The 20,831-nt window shown below is 39.2% G+C and overlaps 1 protein-coding gene and 1 long non-coding RNA gene across 2 annotated transcripts in view; one reads left to right on the top strand and one right to left on the bottom strand.

Annotated features, from left to right (window-relative positions):
- Nucleotides 1-20,831, bottom strand: part of LOC135116393 (uncharacterized) — a 63,529-nt gene that overhangs the window by 27,581 nt on the left and 15,117 nt on the right. The window lies entirely within an intron of this gene.
- LOC135116391 (uncharacterized) lies at nt 9,423-11,320 on the top strand. Its single transcript, XR_010276285.1, has 3 exons — nt 9,423-9,762; nt 10,027-10,187; nt 10,797-11,320. It is a non-coding gene; the product is annotated as an uncharacterized LOC135116391 (long non-coding RNA).

Raw genomic sequence — 20,831 nt, 5'->3', positions numbered from 1 at the left:
TAATGCTACTATGTACAAAGTCCTTAATGCTACTCTTAACATAGCCCAGAGTGTATTCAGCACCAGGGTCCACTGTGTCGTCCTGAAGGGCACATTGAGCAAGGCGGTCTGCCTCTTCATTAAGCGGGATACTCACATGAGAGGGTATCCAGGTGAAGTGAACCGTGGCACTAGCACCTTCTAGGGTGTGGATAAGATCAAGACATTTATTGATTAGATCACATTTCATGGAGGAGGTAGATTGGAGTGCATACAGTGCAGCCTGACTGTCAACAAAGAAGAATACATCCTTACAGAGAGGTGCCACAATATGGAGCACCTCTAGAACAGCATACAATTCTGCCCTAGTGGAGGACATGTGTGCAGGGAGCTGCCTGGAAACCTCAGTGTCAGTGTAGCGATTGGCAGAAATGTAGTCGCAGATGAACAGCCCACATCCAGACCTGCTGCCATTGACTGAACCATCACAATAAACATGAATAGCCTGAACATGGGGGTACTTGGATAATTTAGTCATGAACATGTCTTGCAGCACATGAGGGAGCCAGTACCTCTTGGGCTGATGCAGTGAGTGAATATCAACACCGAAACGGTGTTTCGGCTTCATTCTGAACAAGCTCTAGGGGACGGAGCTGGGTGGCACTAAACTGTACTAAAATAGGAGCTGCGTAGTCAATGAGGGACCATACGACAGATATATAGAACATCCTTAGGACTGGAATGCCAGCCACCAGGCCCCTGTTTGCTAGCAGCCAAAGTGGCACTAGCTGTGGCAGACAGAGGTCTCAAACATAGTGTACAGCGTGGAGTGACTTCCTGAAACTCAGCTGTACACCCAGGTACTTGTGTGTATGAACTCTAAGGATGGGAACATTATTTGCAGTGGGCAGACGAGAGACCTTCCCTTTGGCTTGAAATTTGGTTTTACATTCATTAATTACAAGTCCCATTTGAACACACAATGCTGCTAGTTGCAACAGAGCTAACTGGAGAGTCCTGGGTGTGGGGCATTGGAGGAGTATGTCGTCAGCATAGATGAGGACCTGGGTGCCCTGCGGAAAGGAACAATGCGCAATTTTGTCCATTAAAACGTTGAAAGGATTAGACTAAGGACTCCACCCTGTGGTGTTCCAAGCTCAAAGACTTCCTCAGAGGAGACTGCACCTTGAAACCAAACCTGTGCTGTTCTATTGTACAAATAGTCCATGATCCATCCTAATAATCTACCTTTGACACCTTTGAGAATGAGTTCCTCCATAATAACATCTTTGTTGGCCCTGTCAAAGGCACCCTTGAGATCAACGAAAGCTCTGCAGGTAGCATCCTTATTTATAAGGCACTCAACAAAACAATGACTTGTGGAATGACCTTTTAGGAAGCCATGTATATTGCCAGAGAGTACATGGCCCACCTTATATATAAGCCTGTTCAATATTACCTGTTCCATCATCTTACACAGACAGCTGGTGAGAGAAATGGGGCAAAAGGTGCAATCACCTTTGGGGATTGGGATGATAATGGCCGTTTTTCATGAGTGGGGAAGCTTGCCTGCAGTGAGAGACATGTTAAATAGGTCTAAGAGAGGGTTGTCTACCTTTACCTCCAGGAGGGCATTGAGGATGTCATAGGTGATGCCATCCTTGCCAGGAGCTGTTGACTTGCCAATTTAACTGCTGAGAGAAGTTCATCATGTGTGATAGGCACACAGGTGTCATCTGTAACTCTTCAGCCAATTGTGGAACATTTTGAACACAGAGAAAGGCAGAAAGCAGCATAAGGTAATATCACAGTCATAATTGTTTAGCGACAGTTATGATCACGGATAAACTGGCGTGATATTTCCTACTCTTCTCTGCTGGTTTGAGCTGCAACTTGGACCAAAGCCTGGTTGAGAGATTAGCTATAAAGTTCAGGGAAAAATGGAGCTTATTGTATTTTTTAGAATATCCTTGCCAAATTATGGGTGCATCTAATATGCCAGGAAATATATATATATATATATATATATATATATATATATATATATATATATATATATATATATATATATATATATATATATATATATATATATATATATATATATATATATATATATATATATATATATATATATATATATATATATATATATATATATATATATATATATATATATATTGCTGCAGCTGGAGGTGCTGTTGGTAGCACTGTGCCACTGGGTGGTGAAGGTAGGCATTGGCAATGATGCAGTAGCTGCTAGCAGAGGCAGCCTAGAGGGACCGGAAGTTACATGGAAGGTGATTGGTCAGCAAAACAGCAGTGTGCTGGCCAATCACAGAGGGACTGACCTTATATAAGAAGCTGCAACAGTCCCCATGAGAAAGAGAGCACTTATTTATTGTCTATGGCACACTGCAATGCCAGATAGAAGTGAAGCCAGGAGAGAGCGAGCACCCGTTTCCTGCCAATGACTTTGACACCAAAAAGAAGTGAATCCAGGAGAGAGAGAGCATCTGTTTCCCACCTACACAACACCTGTGCAAACAGTCTGCAATATGCTCCCCTTGTGTTACACTACAATGCTAGTTGCCCACTGCTGCCACTCCGTGACTGTGTCACGGAGCATGCTGTGAGGATTGTGTGCCCTGGCAGTTTGAGACAGTGAGTATCTGACGCTGAGGTGTATGTGTGACACTTGCATGGTCTGTTACAGTGTGGAATACTAGAGGAGACACTGGTGCGACACAGTTGGCGAGCCATGACTCTGTAGTGTGCTGTGTGGTGCTGCTGTACTATTAAGTGGAACATGCTACCCAGCAATATAGATGCTTTGCTGAGTGAGGCCTGGTGGTGTGAGCCTTACTTGTACAGTAGCATGTTAGTGTGCCTTGTGTCCTGTAGTTCTGCTTGATGTGAACAATAAAGATGGGAGTGCCAGTGAGACAGTGTTTTGTTGTCTATCCCTCTCTCAGTAGTCTGTTGAGTCCAGAGAGGTGCTGTGTTTGCATGCCTTGAACCCACTAGCCAAACGAACTTGCCAATGACAGCAGTTGTGGATCCCTATTATGTGTCCTGACTGCCCTGGGCTGCTGCAGTGGTAAGTGTATAACTGACTGTGCCTGAAGGTTTGAAGTGGCATGCACAATAGTGTGTATATATATATATATATATATATATATATATATATATATATATATATATATATATATATATATATATATATATATATATATATATATATATATATATATATATATATATATATATATATATTATATTTGCTGGTGCATTAGATGCACTTTTTTTCTTGAAAAGAGGGTATCTAATAAATACTCCATATCTGATGCAGTCGTGGTACAGATACTTAGGCTTCTAAGCCTATGGCTATGGCAGTGGAGTTGAGGCAGAAGCACACTACACACAAATATTGTTACTACTAATAAAATTCTCTCTCTCTCTCTCTCTCTCTCTCTCTCTCTCTCTCTCTCTCCTTCCTTTTTTGCCCCATGTACTCTCCTTCCCCATATGTCCCTTCCTCTCATTGTTCCTTTCCTCTTTCTTCCTCTTTCTCTGGTCTTAAGCCTCCCTCTCTTTCACTTCCTCTCCCTTTTATCTGGCAGAGATAAGAGACAAGGGAGTCATACCTCACTCTCTCTCCCCTTCCTTCATTCCTTATTATTTTAACTTCATCCTTTCTCACTCTCTCACTCATATACATCTATTTTAATTTTCTATGTCTCGTTCTTTTTATCAATTCTCAGGATTGTTCTTACTTTTACAGAGAGAGAGAGAGAGAGAGAGAGAGAGAGAGAGAGAGAGAGAGAGAGAGAGAGAGAGAGAATTTTAATGCAAAATAAAATTTGTGCACACAACTGTTTTCAAGACTGAAGATGCCAGGAACATTCGATGACTCACTGTTTTGAGGTTGGTCTTTATTTAGAATGGTATTTTGCACAAAATCTGAAGGTCTTTTTTTGTATCTGATGTATAGGATGACCTGTTTTTTGTATTTTTTTTTTGGATGATTCAAGTGCCATCTTATACATTGAGGCATATGTCAATTCATTTTTTGTTTAACTGTATTTTTTTTTTTTTTATCTATAATTAGGTTATTTTCATTCAATTCTATGTTTAGGACACAACATTAACCAATAAGAAAAAAAATAAAATAAAAATTCACAAGGTGCCACTGTGTGCATATATATATATATATATATATATATATATATATATATATATATATATATATATATATATATATATATATATATATATATATATATATATATATATATATATATATATATATATATATATATATATATATATATACACTACTACTACTACTACTACTACTACTACTACTACTACTACTACTAATAATAATAATAATAATAATAATAATAATAGTAATAATAATAATAACAACAGTAACAATAATACATTATTAATATTGTTATTATATAAGTTTAGTAATTTTCCATATGAATGAATATTCAGTAAAGTTTGTACATCACATTTTTTTTTTATCATCATTCTTCACATAATTCTAGTTGTAATATTTTAGTAAATTTTCAAAGCATTAGAATGTGTGAAAATAGATTTACCTTATTCTCTACAACATATTTTTTGTTGAAATATTCAGTGCCATCACCACAAGCTGCCCTACCTCATGACGCTCTCTTCACTTATAAAATCTTTTGTTTTGTTAGGTATAAACTATTTTCTAAAAAAATAAATAAATAAATAAAAATAAATAAAAAAAGTGATACTTTCTCATTAGCTTCAAGTTTTGTTGAACATGTATGCAAGGTAAGAATGTTAAAAGATGGGGGCAATTTCAGTTGTATGAAGGTGTGTCTTACCTCAAGGAATAATGACATCATACTAAGGAACACAGTGAATCTTATGTGTGTTGTCAGGTTTGGTGTGTAACTGACCACTATTTTGTTTTGGTACATGCAATGTAAACATCATCACTCAGTTTCTTCCTTACTGGTTATTTTTTTATAAATTTTATTTATAAAAATTATTATAATTTTATTTTATATAAATTACCAGTAAGTCTGACCTGTTGTGCATCATTATCTAGCAAAAAAGTTGTTTTTATGGTGTAGAAGCAGTCATCACTTTGTTTACATGTGCGAAGATGTTTGGGGTTTGATTTAAGGGCCACTGTTGCCATAGACTTACCACTAGCCACTGCGTCAAAGATGAAGCTTGGCCTTATAAGACACTGGCTCATTATTGGAGACTTTTTTTTTGTATTTATTTATTTATTTATTTTCTTTTTTAAGCATGTTTTTTTTGTTTTTTTTTTGCCATCAAATACAGCTCCAAGGAGACCTGGGGAAGGATTTCACTGGGTCCCTGCAGCCCATCCACAAGGGAAGCATATTGAACAGCCTGACAAGGGTCTCTCACTGCTGTTACACATGGGGAGGGGAGAAACACACAAGCTCTTGCCAGACACACTGTTTATTCACCAAACTGCACAGGCACAGCTTACAGTACCTGACTGATACTTGCATACCACAGCAACTCTACATACACTCATTGTCCACACACACTCACTGTCCTGGCACTCAGTATCACAGCAGGGTAGAGAAGGCACTTCCAACAGCATGGAGGTACATACAATGGTGCTGGGCAGGTCTGTCACATAGTGCAGTCTCGCTTCCCCTCTCAGTGCAGTTACACAACAACTGCCATCCCCTCAGGCAATAGGCACTTATCGAAATGATAATTACTCCCAGCGAGGTCTAAAGCACTGGATCAGGGGGTGCTGTGAACTTATTATTAAACCAGCTGTGACCTCACTGAACATTTCCCTTTATGTCTCACAACACAAGGGGGCAGTCACAGCCAGCCCTCTAAAAACAACTCTCTTCCTTCACACGAAATTACAAGCACCTAATTACACACAAACCCTTCACTCAAAATTCAAAATTATCATGGCGACTCCTACACCAGCCTTAGAGTCCCCATCTGGGGAGGGGACCACAAATGTCCCCAGGTCAGACTGCTTTTCTGATATTGACCCTAAGTGTCTTGATACCCCACCTCAAGTTTTCCTTCATTAACTTCTGCAACATTTATGGTCTTAGATCTAATGTTCAATCTGTAGAATACCAGCTCTCCTCTACTAAACCTCATCTTCTTTTCCTCACTGAAACATGTGTCTGAGGCAACTGACAGTAGCCCCTTTTCTGTTCCCTCCTACTTTCTCTATCCTCATTTTCAATCCAAAGCTGGATGTTGCGTTTATGTGCGCAACAACTTAACCTGCTGTCATGCCCACACTCTTGAATCTTCTGAGATTTCCACCATCTGGTTATGACTACAGAGTCACTCTCAAACTAAATTTATCTGTGCTGTATACCTCTCACCTAACTCCTCGGACTATAAGCAATTCTTCAACTACTTAACTTCCAAAGTGGAGCACATTCTGACTCTCTTCCCTTTTGTGGAAATCTCCATTCTTGGAAACTTCATTGTTCACTGACCATCCTGGTGAACTAGCCTTCAACTTTGCTATCCTCCATGACCTAGAGCAATTGGTGCAACATCCTACTCGTATTCTTGACCGTCTTGGTAATACGCCCAACATTCTTGACCTTTTTCTAACCTCTAATCCTGCTCATGCTGTCACCCTCTCTTCTCCTCCGATCACAGTCACATATCTATATCTTGTCCTATCGCTCCTCAGGATCCCCCTATGCAGAGGTGCCTCTGGCATTTTGCCTTTGCCAGATGGGAGGACCTGAGGAGGTGTTTTGCTACTGCTTCTGTGTCAGAGACCCATCTCTATGTGCCAAGCACATAACAGAAGTAATAGTGTCTGGCATGGAAGCATACATTCCTCATTCTTTTTCTCAACCCAAACCTTTCAAACCTTGGTTTAACACAACCTGTTCTCATGCTATACATGATAGAGAGGTAGCCCACAAAAGATACTTAAGCTTTCCATCACCAGAATCTCATGCGGTTTATATTTCTGCCAGGAACCATGTCAAGTCTGTTCTCCAACTAACCAAAAACTTCTTCATTAATAGAAAGTGTCAAAATCATTCAGGATCTAACTCCCCTCATGACTTCTGGCATCTAGCCAAAAATATCTCCAGTAACTGCTTCTTTCCCTCCTTTATCTCAACCAGATGGCACCACTACTATCACATTTATCTCTAAAGATGAACACTTCACTCAAACCTTTGCTAAAAACTCTCTACCTTGGACAATTCAGGGCTTGTTCCTCCTTCTCCTCAACCCTCTGACTACTTCATGCTACCTATTAGAATTCTTCACAATGATGTTTTCCATGCCCTCGCTGGGCTTAACCCTTGGAAACCTTATGGACCTGATGGGGTCCCTCCTACTGTTCTCTGAAACTGCGCCTCTGTGCTTGCACCTTGCCTAGTTAAACTCTTTCAACTTTATCTGTTAACTTCTACCTGGCCTTGCTGGAAGTTTACCTACATTCAGCCTGTTCCTAGATAGGGTGACCATTCAAATCCCTCAAACTACCATCCTATTGCTTTAATTTCCTGCCTACCTAAAGTTTTTTAATCTATCCTCAACAGGAAGATTCTTAAACATGTATCACTTCACAAGCTTCTATCTGATTTCCAGTATGGGTTCCATCAAGGATGCTCTACTGGTGATCTGGCTTTCCTTACTAAGTCTTGGTCATACTCCTTTAGAGATTTTGGTGAAACTTTTGCTGTTGCCCGAAACATATCAAAAGCTTTTGATAGAGTGTGGCACAAAGCTTTGATTTCCAAACTACCCTCCTACGGCTTCTATCCTTCTCTCTGCTACATCATCTCAGGTTTCCTTTCTGACCATTCTATTGCTGCTGTGATCGACAGTCACCGTTCTTCTCCCAAATCTATTAACAGTGGTGTTCCTCAGGGTTCTGTGTTGTCACCCACTCTCTTCCTATTATTCATCAATGAATAATACTGCTGATGATACCACCGTGCACTTTTCCACATCTTTTCATAAATGTCCAACACTTCAAGAAGAAAACATTTCATGCAGGGAAGCCACAGAACACCTGACTTCTGATCTTTTTAAAATTTATGATTAGGGCAGAGCAAACTTGATACTGTTCAATGCCTCAAAAACTCAATTCCTCCATCTATCAACTCAACACAGCCTTCCAGACAACTATCCCCTCTTCTTCAGTGACATTCAACTATCTCCCTCTTCTACACTGAACATCCTCAGTCTGTCCTTTACTTATAATCTAAACTGGAAACTTTACATCTCGTCTCTAGCTAAAACAGCATCTATGAAGTTACGCGTTCTGAGACATCTTCGCCAGTTTTTCTCACCATCTTCCCAAGCTGCTAACTCTGTACAAGGGCTTTATTTGTCCATGTATGGAGAATACTTCACATGTCTGGGGGGGGGATTCCACTCATACCACCCTTCTAGACAGGGTGGAATCAAAAGCTTCATTGTCATCATGCCAATGTAGGATGAAGGGAGGGCTTCACTGTTTCCTCAATTGCAAGTGAACCTACATATAAAATGGGACTTTTGGGTTGTCTCTGTTTCCATGAGGGGATTGTTTCTGAGCAGGAGGTGGCTGGTATTCTTATTCTTATAGTATATTTGGAGGTTAATTTTTCTTTCCAGGTCAGTGGGCTTCATGTTTCTTTTTGCTATTTGTATGATAATCCTCTCTTCTTTGTATGCAGTAGAGAAGGCACAGTAATATATGTTGATGTTGGGTTTTCTTGCATCTTCAGAGGAGCAGGAGCTATGTTACTTATCAGTGATCTTTTTAGTGAGGCAGATGATATTCTTTTCACTGAAGCCATTGTTAATCAATACTTGCAATACCTTTTCTATTTCTTTATGTACTTGCTGCCAAATATTGCAGTGTGTGAATGCCCTGAGGATGTAGGCATCAATGGTAGAGCCCTTGTATCTGTCAGGACATTTGTGCTTTCCATTAAGACAGTGTCTGGGATTAGTAAGTTTGGTGTATACTTCTGTATTAAAGGATTCTTGCTGCTGTATATATGTACATATATGGTAGCCAATCCTGTGCTCAACATTTCAACAAAGACAGTTGAAACCACATACAAAGTAAGTCAAGTAATCTATTATGAATTTATGAGCTTCATCTGCTAGGCTGCATCTGCTAGGCACAACACATCTCTTCACTACTATATAGCTGGTAAAGATTTGTTTTGTTTACTGATCATATTAAATAAATTTCACTTTTGAATCCATGAGTTACTACTGGCCTTTTCTATCACGTTTGTATATCTGAATTTTTTTTATTTAAGAATTTTGATCCCAGTGTTTAGGTCAACAGAACTTGATCTATACTCAAGAAAATACAGTTTATATATATTTAGTGCATGATACAGTGACATACACTATTCATACCAGAAAATATGATACTAGTGCTTCTGTTGGTAGCCATGGAGATAATTTTTCATTAAAGAAGCCTGCCACCATCCACTTTCGTTTCAGCCATGAAGAAAGCAGGATGGAGTCCCAACCGCAGCAGGCTGTCTCCAGCAATGACACCCTGGTGCTAGTGGGGCGAAGGGCCAGCCCTATAAATTCCCTAGAGCGTGAGCACCTCTCTAAGCTTGTACGGAATGAAATTATCTTAGCCAATGAGAGCACATATGGGAAAGTCATGGCCATGAAAAAATTAGCATGGGAGAGGGTTGCCCTCCATTTTAATGCAGCTGGATATTGTGAGAAGAGAACAGTATATCAGCTGCAAAAAGTATGGGAGCGCATTAAAGGAAAGTAAGTATGTGCATGCGATAGACCTAATTGAATATAGGAAAAGAACCCCATAGGGCTAGTCAGTGCTCCATATTGTTCAGGACAGAGCTTTGCAGATTTAAGTTAGTGTATCATAAGGCTAAAAGCTATGTCTGATTTTGATATTTATCATGAATAATAGATATTATTTTGACTTGATGCAAGTTGAAGTGAAAAGAAAATACAATACAATAATCCCATAACAATGAAATACCTTTTCTTATTTATTTATTTTTTTTAATGCAGGGCTAAACATAAACATGCTAATGTCAAATGTAAATCATGTAAAACTGGTAGTGGTGCAGCTCCTCCTCCCATCCCTGAAGCAAGTGCCAATAAGGTGCTCACCATTCCAGGCACATAAACTGATGACCTTGGCTGTGATTTTGACAGTGATGCTGTCAGATGTAAGCTTACAGTTGTTTCTTTATTTGAATAATTTTTGACTTATACTGGATAGTTTGAGATGCATTATTGTTTATAGTGAATTATTAAAACTGCATTTAAGTGGATTAACAGCACTGTAAGTTTGGTCTGCTGTTTTCTTGGTTACTGGAGTTTCCATATGGATCTCCACATCTGTCATGGAGATTCAAATTGTATTGTTACAGACACTCATTTCTACATTTTCATTTGCACCCACATGTTAATTCTATAATACATTGAATATTAACTATGAATATCTGCTCCCACCAATTATGCAATCATTGACTGCTGTTGTGGTGTAGCAGTTAGGACCAATAAAAAATTCTAGGTTGGGCTTAGTGCTCACTTTTATTTGTCTGATCATGTTACATGCAGTTTGAATATCTTTTCACTGATTTCATCTTTACCCAAGAGACATTCTGCGATGTTATCAGTCATCTTACATATGTATTCCTTCATACTGCCAACACATTCAAATGCTGATATGTATGAATTTAGTTATCCAGAATTAGTTTGTATTATTATTACCTAAGATTACTTGTATTTTTGCAACTACCATTACCTTTACATTAATTTGCTTCTGATTGCAGCTGTCCAGAGAAAAGAAGCAGTGCATCCTGTAACTTCATATAAGGAGATCATACCACAGGAAGAGTAGGTCCTAGCTACATGTGGGTACTCCAGTATCTGGATGCACCACCTCCAAATCCTTGGAGATGCCAACATCTTTACCCAAAGTTAGTGTACAGAATCGTGCATTATTGCTTTTTACAGAATGAATATCATTGTACAATAAGGTCCCAGTTTATATCAAAGTTAGATCCCTGGAACATGACAAGCCAGTTTTGACTACCACCTGAGTTTATGTACTTTTCATTCTTGTCATCAAAGTAGATATATTGTGGTATTTTCAACAATTTAATATGTCTTTCATTTATATAAGTATGATCTCATGATATACTGTAATGTACAGAGAGATAAGATTATATAAAATGAAGTAGTAAGAATGCATGAGAAAAGAATAATGAGAGAGAGAGAGAGAGAGAGAGAGAGAGAGAGAGAGAGAGAGAGAGAGAGAGAGAGAGAGAGAGAGAGAGAGAGAGAGAGAGAGAGAGAGAGAGAGAGAGAGAGAGAGAGAGAGAGAGAGAGAGAGAGAGCAAGACTTAGATGCATCCTGATCACGTACATACTCAGCCTGAAACTCCTAAGAGATTTATCTGCGCAATTACTTAATTTTACACTATAAATTTCCTTACTTCCCCTTTTCCATTAAATTTGAGACTCAGTATTTAGAAGAATTTCTCTTGACAGTGAAGTAATCAGTATTCATCTAGTCTCTCTAATTTAATCAGTAGAATTTTTAGAATTAAAGACCGCATGGGGAACAGGGTGTGGGTGGGTGTCCATGTGTGTGTGTGTGTGTGTGTGTGTGTGTGTGTGTGTGTGTGTGTGTGTGTGTGTGTGTGTGTGTGTGTGTGTGTGTGTGTGTGTGTGTGTGTGTGTGTGTGTGTGTCACACTGCCCCCACTTCCTTGTACCCTCTCCCCTTAGTGGCAGAGGGAGAGGTGCGTTTTCCACAGTCACTTCCCAGCACTTGAATGGAACAAACATACTGAGACATGTTCTAATATTTGACAGAGACTAGGAAGGGATAACAGTTAGTTGGTTTTAGTTGCCTTTAAGGGGATAAATGATTCATTACTGGTCCATTTATATAGAATAGGAGTCTCCAAAGTAGTCTACCAGAGACTACTTTGGAGACTCCTATACTCTGGGTATGGTGTGTGTATAATACACACCATACCCAGGGAAGTGACTCCTTGGCTGCACGAGTGTGCAGGCCAAGCTCTCACAGTGAACAGTGAATGACCCTCCTGTGTGTTTGTGGGCACTCTTTTGTAGTAGTTTCTTGTATCCCTTGTTAGTGACCCTGTTATGTTCTAAATGCTACTGCTGCCTGATGCAATTCAGCTGCAGAGGACTTGAGTAATTAGCCATGTAGTGAACTTTACTCCCTCCTCAGGTGCTGATAAGGCCTGGCATCCAGGGGGCAGTAAACGACACTACTCGGCTTGAGACCATAACATGCCGTTGGACAGTGGGAGGATTCGTCACAGAGAGTGGATGTGCATTTACACAATTTACACATGACCCTGTTCAGTGGCAAGACCACCAAATGAACAACCCATACACCCAAGTGCCACCAACAGCACTGTGATGGCACCCACTGTCACCAGCACAACAGATGGCAAAAGTTGGCATATTATCAGATAACATATTTTTTATTTTAAAAGAAAAGTTGCAGTTAAAGTGATGTAATGCTACATAGATAATGAAGAAAATTTGTACAATCTCCTTTTCATATATCCCTCTCTACATCCTCCAGCCAGAGAGGAGGAAAATCTAATACAATAATAATGATAATTAACAACAACTAGCCATAACAAAAGCCTTCCAATTTAGTTTTATTGACAGAATAAAATGCTTTTGTCTTCAGTGTTCTGCTGTCCACCACACTATAGCATGTCGCCACTGTTGTGGTGGGTCACAAGGCACATCCAGTCATCTGCCACACTACTCGTGCAGGCTTCCTAACTCACCCTGCCAACATACATTTTCTTCCTTGATATTAACATGCACATGCATTTTCATTAATCTCACAATAAGATTTAATTCTTCAAAATTTTGTTACAGGTCACAGGATATTTAAAACCAGTCAGCTGTGATGCTGCTCACACATGCTCACCTACCTCCTCAGTCATTCATCCTGCCAACATAAATAAAACTCTTAACATTAACATTCATGCACATTTTTATTAATCTTACAATAAGATTTGAATTATAGTAAACTTTATTACTGCTAGATTATATCAATCATTTACAAATGTTAAAGAAAAAAATACTAGTTGCATTCCTATCTTTAACATAAATAAAAATAATTAGTAGAATCTCTGACTAATCAAGGAAAAGTTGAATTGATGTAGCACATACCTGCTTTTGTGTTGAAGTTGGAGTCAGAATTGCCTCTAAAGATTCTGGGTCTAAATCTAAACTTCAAGCTGGTGTTGAATCTCAGAATTTAGATGATTCTCAGGAAGGGGATGATTCTTTAGATGGAGAATAGAATTTGGGATATGGTTGAGGCATAGTTGCTGTATTTAAAGATTGCTTGGCAGCATAATGCTTCATCTTGTAGATTTGCCACCAACTAGATACCACATATTCCATTCCCTTGTAAGCTAGCAAAACATTCAGTGTTGGGATCCTGTTCTTCAGATTCATCTGTTATTTTCTTCAGGGATTCTAAAGGATATGCCACTTTTAGTGTGAACTGTTGCAGTGGTTCTGCCTCATTTTTATCATCCTCCACCTGTTTCCCCACTGCCATCAGATCTTCATTGCTCAATTCCTTATCTTCATATTCAAGAAGCTCATTTATGTCAGTTTAATTGATGTCAAGATTTAAGTTATTTCCAAGTATACACAGCTACACTTAGCCTCATGTACACTTTCATAATCAAATCCTTCAAAATCTCTAAGATTAGGGCACACATTTTCCATGCACCAATCCTGTTTGACCATGTCACTTTAGACCAAGACTTTCCTCTTTTTTTCATACCACTGTAAAAATTGCAATCTTTCCAGAAATCCATGAGATTTTTTTTTTTTTCCCTCCATTTTCAGTTGCACTGATTTATGAACATGACATAAGCTGAAACCGACATAACTTGAGACCTTACTATAGACATACACTGATAAGGAAAAACATTGTTATTGTTACTGTTGTGCTAAAATTAACCTGATTATGGGATATTTAGTTTTAGTAATCCTGGCTTTTATTATCTTGCTTGGCAGAGCCAGCTGACAAACACACCTGTGCTCCGAGAGCCATCAACATCCCAACACAATGTATCCAAAGGACCAGAGGATGATGCCAAAATAACTTATGAGTATTGAGTTTATTGAACCTTGATGAAATCTGTTATTTAAACTTTATATTTCATGCATATATTACATTCATATAAATGAGTACCAATTAACACCCTTTGTGACTGCTGGCATCTAGCCATATATCTATATCAATCTCTTCTTCATCTTTCCCTCCTCTGTTTCAATCTGAAGACACCACTGCCATCTCATCTACTATTTCTAAAGCTGAACTCTGTTCAAACCTTTTGCTAAAAACTGTACTCTTGATGATTCTGAATTTGTTCCTCCCTTTCCTCCACCATCCTTCTATTTCATACCTCTTATCAAGATTCATGCTGGCTGTAATCCATGGAAAGTGTTTGGACCTGATGGCATATTTCCAATTGTTCTCTAAAACTGTGCCTCTGTGTTTCCACCTTGCCTGGTCAAACTCTCTCACCATCTACCTTTCTCTTTTTGCTGGAAATTTGCCAACATTCAGCCTGTTCCTAAAACAAGTCACTGATCTAATCCTTCAAACTATTATCTTATTACTTTAATTCTCTGCTCTTCTAAAGTTTTCTAATCTATGCTTAACAGGAAGATTTTTAAACAACCATTGTTTCCATTCTACCAGTGATCTGGTTTTTCTAACTCAGCCTGTTTTAGGAATTTTGGTGAAACTGTTGCTTTAGACATATCAAAAGCATTTGATAAAGTCTAGCTTAAAGTTTTAATTTCAAAACTGTCCCCATACACCTTCTATCTGTCTCTGTACCTTCATCTCAAGTTTCCTATCAGACTATTCTACTGTTGCAGTCATTGTTCTTCAGTGTGTTAATAGTGGTGTTCTTCAAGGCTCTGTTCTGTCACCCACTCTTATTCTATTACTAATCAATTATCTTAGCCAAACCTGTTGTCCTATCCACTCCTATGCTAATGATATTACTCTACACTATTCCTCATTTTTTCTTTGACATCCAACCCTTCAGGAATTAGGTAATTCATGTAGGGAAGCCACGGAACACCTTGACTTTGGCTGAGTAAATTTAATGGTATTTAGTGCCTCAAAACCCAATCCTTCTATTTATCATGACAATACACCCAAAGTTGGAGCATGCTACATTCTTATGGTGTCCACATAGGAAGAAAAATAGAAGGAAATTGGATAGAATATAGAGGACAGCAATGAAAATGGTCCCAGAACTGGAGAAGACTTATGAAGAGAGACTGCAAGAAATGAGATTAACAGCATTGGAAGAGAAAGCAGAATGGGAAGACTTGATAACAATGTACAAATTAATAAACCATATGGAAAATATAGATGGACAAGTTTTGGAGATGCTTGTAAATGAGGAAACAAGATGTACGAGAGGACATACAAAAAAGATTAAGAGTAAATATTTCAGTTTCCTGAGTTGAAGCACTGATCCTTGGAATAGATTAAGTGAGGAAGTGGTTACAGCTATCAGTGTGAGCAAATTTAAAGAGAAATTGGATAATTGTAGATATGGAGACAGGACAAATGAGCTTTAGCTCAGACCTTGTACAATACAACAAGGTAAATACCAGAGCTGGGCACTCTGGTAAATACCAGAGCAGGTCATTTCAGCAATTGCAGGTCATTTTTGTTTGTGGATTTGCATTTGTGGCAAAATCCCCACAAATTTACTTTCGCAAATACAAACATACCCACAAACCACATGCAAGCTGAAACTTGTTTTGGGTTGCCAAAGCTTGCCATATCTGAACTGTCAAGTTGGCAACTAGAAGCTTTTAGATCAGGCCTAATGTTGCCAACTTAGCACTTTTGACGCTAAATATTGCGATTTTCATAATAATCTAACGCCAAAGATTTACGTTTTTTATTCCATAACTAGCCTCCTTTTTTGTTCTATTTAGCGCCATACTTCAAAATATTCACCTGCAATTTAGCGCCTTTTTTTTTCTTATGCTGGTGCCTTGCAAAATTTTTTGTTGGCAACTCTGCATTGTTGCTGCTGCCCTGCACACGCCTCCTTCAATCCTTCTCCACACTTCCAGCCAGTCTGCTGTGTCAACTCTATTGTTATAGTGAACATTTTCGGTGCCTTAAGTAAGTTAAATTTTTTGCATTTATATTATCAATTTAAATATTACTGTGACTCAGTGAGTGTCCTGAATTAATAATTTAACTTATTTAATGCTTTTTTCCACTGTGTAAGTGGGTAGCCCAGGCAGGGCACAACCTAGGTAACATAACATTAAAATAACATTAAAAATAATAATGATAACATTAAAATAAAGTTAATCAACATATTTATTTATTTATCTATATAATAATTGATGATCTGTCCTTTTAAGTTGTTTTAACTTTAAGTTGATTTTAATGCCTGTGATTTTACCAAATTTCCATCTGGACCATAGTGCATCATCATGAATGAGGACAATTTCCCTGGCTTGTGACTATGTTATACCTTCCTTGGTTATTATACACCTATGGGACTCCCTCAGTGATAAAAGATATTTTGAAACCCACCTTTTTCTACAAATCATTTAGTAACTTGTTCATATAACTGATCCTTTCTTTTAAACTATGTGTGGAACCATAGGATGGATTGGATATTTCCTCTAATGTGAATTGATTAGGAAAAAATTTAAATCATCTGTCTTTTGATAATTAAGGAGTCATGGTATTGATTTGATGTCACTATTTACATAAGTTAAGGGCCTATCATTTATAGTGGATTCTAACTGTAATATAATAGTGTATAGTTCATCAAATGTGACAAAAGCCTTGTCAAGGACCTTTCTTAATCCATTTTTTACTGTTCCTATTAACCTTTCCCGTATGGCACCAAACCAGGGGTTCAAGCTAGGATGAATTTCCATTCACAATTAACTGAGGTCAAATAATTGTTTATCTGAGGGTCTAGCATAATTTTCTTGATGTAACTGGCAGCAGTGATGAGTGATGAAGGTTGTTACATTGTCACTTAATATAAGTTGTGGTTGACCCTGTCTGCTTGTGAACCATCTAAAGGCACTGAGGAAGTTTTGACTTTTTAAATACAATACCAGTTCTAAATATATGGGTGTAGTGGTAGTTTTTTTTTTCACGTAGGAAGGACACTGGCCAAGGGCAACAAAAATCCAATAAAAAATATGCCCACTGAAATGCCAGTCCCATAAAAGGGTCAAAGCAGTGGTAAAAAATTGATGAATAAGTGTCTTGAAACCTCCCTCTTGAAGGAATTTAAGTCATAGGAAGGTGGAAATACAGAAGCAGGCAGGGAGTTCCAGAGTTTACCAGAGAAAGGGATGAATGATTGAGAATACTAGTTAACTCTTGCGTTAGAGAGGTGGACAGAATAGGGGTGAGAGAAAGAAGAAAGTCTTGTGCAGCGAGGCCACAGGAGGAGGGGAGGCATGCAGTTAACAAGATCAGAAGAGCAGTTAGCATGAAAATAGCGGTAGAAGACAGCTAGATATGCAACATTGCGGTGATAAGAGAGAGGATGAAGACAGTCAGTTAGAGGCGAGCAATTGATGAGACGAAAAGCTTTTGATTCCACCCTGACTAGAAGAGCAGTATGAGTGGAACCCCCCCAGACATGTGAAGCATACTCCATACATGAACGGATAAGGCCCTTGTACAGAGTTAGCAGCTGGGGAATGAGAAAAACTGGCAGAGACGTCTCAGAACGCCTAACTTCATAGAACTTGTTTTAGCTAGAGATGAGATATGAGGTTTCCAGTTCAGATTATAAGTAAAGGACAGACCGAGGATGTTCAGTGTAGAAGAGGGGAACAGTTGGGTGTCATTGAAGAAGAGGGGATAGTTGTCTGGAAGGTTGTGTCGAGTTGATAGATGGAGGAATTGAGTTTTTGAGGCATTGAACAATACCAAGTTTGCTCTGCCCCAATCAGAAATTTTAGAAACACTTTAAACACTTTAAAGATCAGAAGTCAAGCGTTCTGTGGCTTCCCTGCGTAAAATGTTCACCTCCTGAAGGGTTGGACGTCTATTAAAAGACGTGGCAAGTGCAGGGTGGTATCATCATTATAGGAGTGGATAGGACAAGACGTTTGGTTTAGAAGATCATTAATGAATAATAAGAAGAGAGTGGGTGACAGGACAGAACCCTGAGGAACACCACTGTTAATAGGAGAATTAGGAGAAGAACAGTGACTGTCTACCACAGCAGCAATAGAAAGGTCAGAAAGGAAACTTGAGATGAAGTTACAGAGGGAAGGATAGAAACCGTAGGAGGGTGGTTTGGAAATCAAAGCTTTGTGCCAGACTCTATCAAAAGCTTTTGATATGTCCAAGGCAACAGCAAAAGTTTCACCAAAATCTCTAAGAGAGGATGACCAAGACTCAGTAAGGAAAGCCAGAAGATCACCATACTGGCAATCAGATAGAAGGTTGTGAAGTGATAGATGTTTAAGAATCTTCCTGTTGAGGATAGATTAAAAAACTTTAGATAGGCAGGAAATTAAAGCAATAGGATGGTAGTTTGAGGGATTAGAACAGTCACCCTTTTTAGGAACAGGTTGAATGTAAGCAAACTTCCAGCAAGAAGGAAAGGTAGATGTTGACAGACAGAGCTGAAAGGGTTTGACTAGGCAAGGTGCAAGCATGGAGGCACAGTTTCAGAGAACAATAGGAGGGACCCCATCAGGTCCATAAGCCTTCTGAGGGTTTAGGACAGCAAGGGCATGGAAAACATCATTGCAAAGAATTTTAACAGGTGGCATGAAGTAGTCAGAGGGTGAAGGAGAGGGCGGAACAAGCCCAGAATTGTCCAAGTTAGCGTTTTCAGCAAAGGTTTGAGCGAAGAGTTCAGTTTTAGAAATAGATGTGATAGCAGTGGTGCCATCTGGTTGAAATAGAGGAGGGAAAGAAGAAGCAAAGTTATTGGATATTTTTTTGGCTAGATGCCAGAAGTCATGAGGGGAGTTAGATCTTGAAAGGTTTTGACACTTTTTGTTAATGAAGGAGTTTTTGGCTAGTTGGAGAACAGGCTTGGCATGGTTCTGGGCAGAAATATAAAGTGCATGAGATTCTGGTGATGGAAGGCTTAAGTACCTTTTGTGGGCCACCTCTCTATCATGTATAGCATGAGAACAAGCTGTGTTAAACCAAGGTTTAGAAGGTTTAGGACGAGAAAAAGGGTGAGGAATGTACGCCTCCATGCCAGACACTATCACCTCTGTTATGTGCTCAGCACACAAAGACGGGTCTCTGACACGGAAGCAATAGTCATTCCAAGGAAAATCAGCAAAATACCTCCTCAGGTCCCCCCAACTAGCAGAGGCAAACCGCCAGAGGCACCTTCGCTTAGGAGGATCCTGAGGATCCCCCTATTGCAATATGATTGGAGCAATAGGACAAGATAAAGATATGAGATTGTGATCGGAGGAGCCCAACAAAGAAGAAAGGGTGACAGCATAAGCAGGATTAGAGGTCAGGAAAAGGTCGAGAATGTTGGGCGTATCTTCAAGACGGTCAGGAATACGAGTAGGGTGTTGCACCAATTGCTCTAGGTCATGGAGGATAGCAAAGTTGTAGGCTAGTTCACCAGGATGGTCAGTGAAGGGAGAGGGAAGCCAAAGCTGGTGGTGAACATTGAAATCTCCAAGAATGGAGATCTCTGCAAAAAGGAAGAGGGTCAGAATGTGCTCCACTTTGGAAGTTAAGTAGTCAAAGAATTTCTTATTGTCAGAGGAGTTAGGTGAGAGGTATACAGCACAGATAAATTTAGTATGAGAGTGACTCTATAGTAGTAGCCAGATGGTGGAAAACTCAGAAGATTCAAGAGTGTGAGCAAGAGAGCAGGTTAAGTCATTGCGCACATAAACGCAGCATCCAGATTTGGATTGAAAATGAGGATAGAGAAAGTAGGAGGGAACAGAAAAGGGGCTACTGTCAGTTGCCTCAGACACCTGAGTTCCAGTGAGGAAAAGAAGATGAGGTTTAGAAGAGGAGGGGTGGTGTTCTACAGATTGAAAATTAGATCTTAGACTGCGAATGTTGCAGAAGTTAATGAAGAAAAAGTTGAGGGGGGTGTCAAGACACTTAGGGTCATCAACAGACAGGCAGTCTGACCTGGGGACATTTATGGTCCCCTCCCCAGATGGGGACTCTGAGGCTGGTGTAGGAGTCGCCATGATGATTTTAAAATTTTTGAGTGAAAGGTGTGTGTGTTATTATGTGCTTGTAGTTTTGTGTGGAGGAAGAGAGTTGTCTTTAGAGGGCAGGCTGTGACTGCCCCCTTGTGTTGTGAGACACAAAGGGAAACGTTCAGTGAGGTCACAGCTGGGTTTAATGATAAGTTCACAGCACCCCCTGAACAGTGCTTTAGACCTCACTGGAAGTAATTATCATTTCTGTAGGTGTCTACTGCCTCCTCCTACAACATACAATGTGCAGGTGAACAGCACATTGTATGTACTGGCAACCTCACTAGCTTCTCCCTTGACTTTAAAGGAACCAGTAAAGTTCATTCCTGTTATAGTGAAGGGTTCACTGATGTAATTCTAAATTGCAGGAGTGGTGGTGCATCTACAGGAGAATATGGCTTGCCTTGATGTTTCTGGCATGTTTTACTCCCTTTACAGTCTACCTCTTTTTAGGGATCAACCACTTTTGCCTCATATAGCTCACAGTGAAGTTAATGGTGTAATGATGGTTCAATTTGTGACATTTTTGTATTAGTAGTCTAGTTATGTGGT

Source organism: Scylla paramamosain, chromosome 31 (assembly GCF_035594125.1).
Source record: "Scylla paramamosain isolate STU-SP2022 chromosome 31, ASM3559412v1, whole genome shotgun sequence".
Taxonomy (NCBI): Eukaryota; Metazoa; Arthropoda; class Malacostraca; order Decapoda; family Portunidae; genus Scylla; species Scylla paramamosain.
The sequence above is the reverse complement of the archived record's forward strand: the minus strand, read 5'-3'. Positions and strand labels throughout refer to the sequence as shown.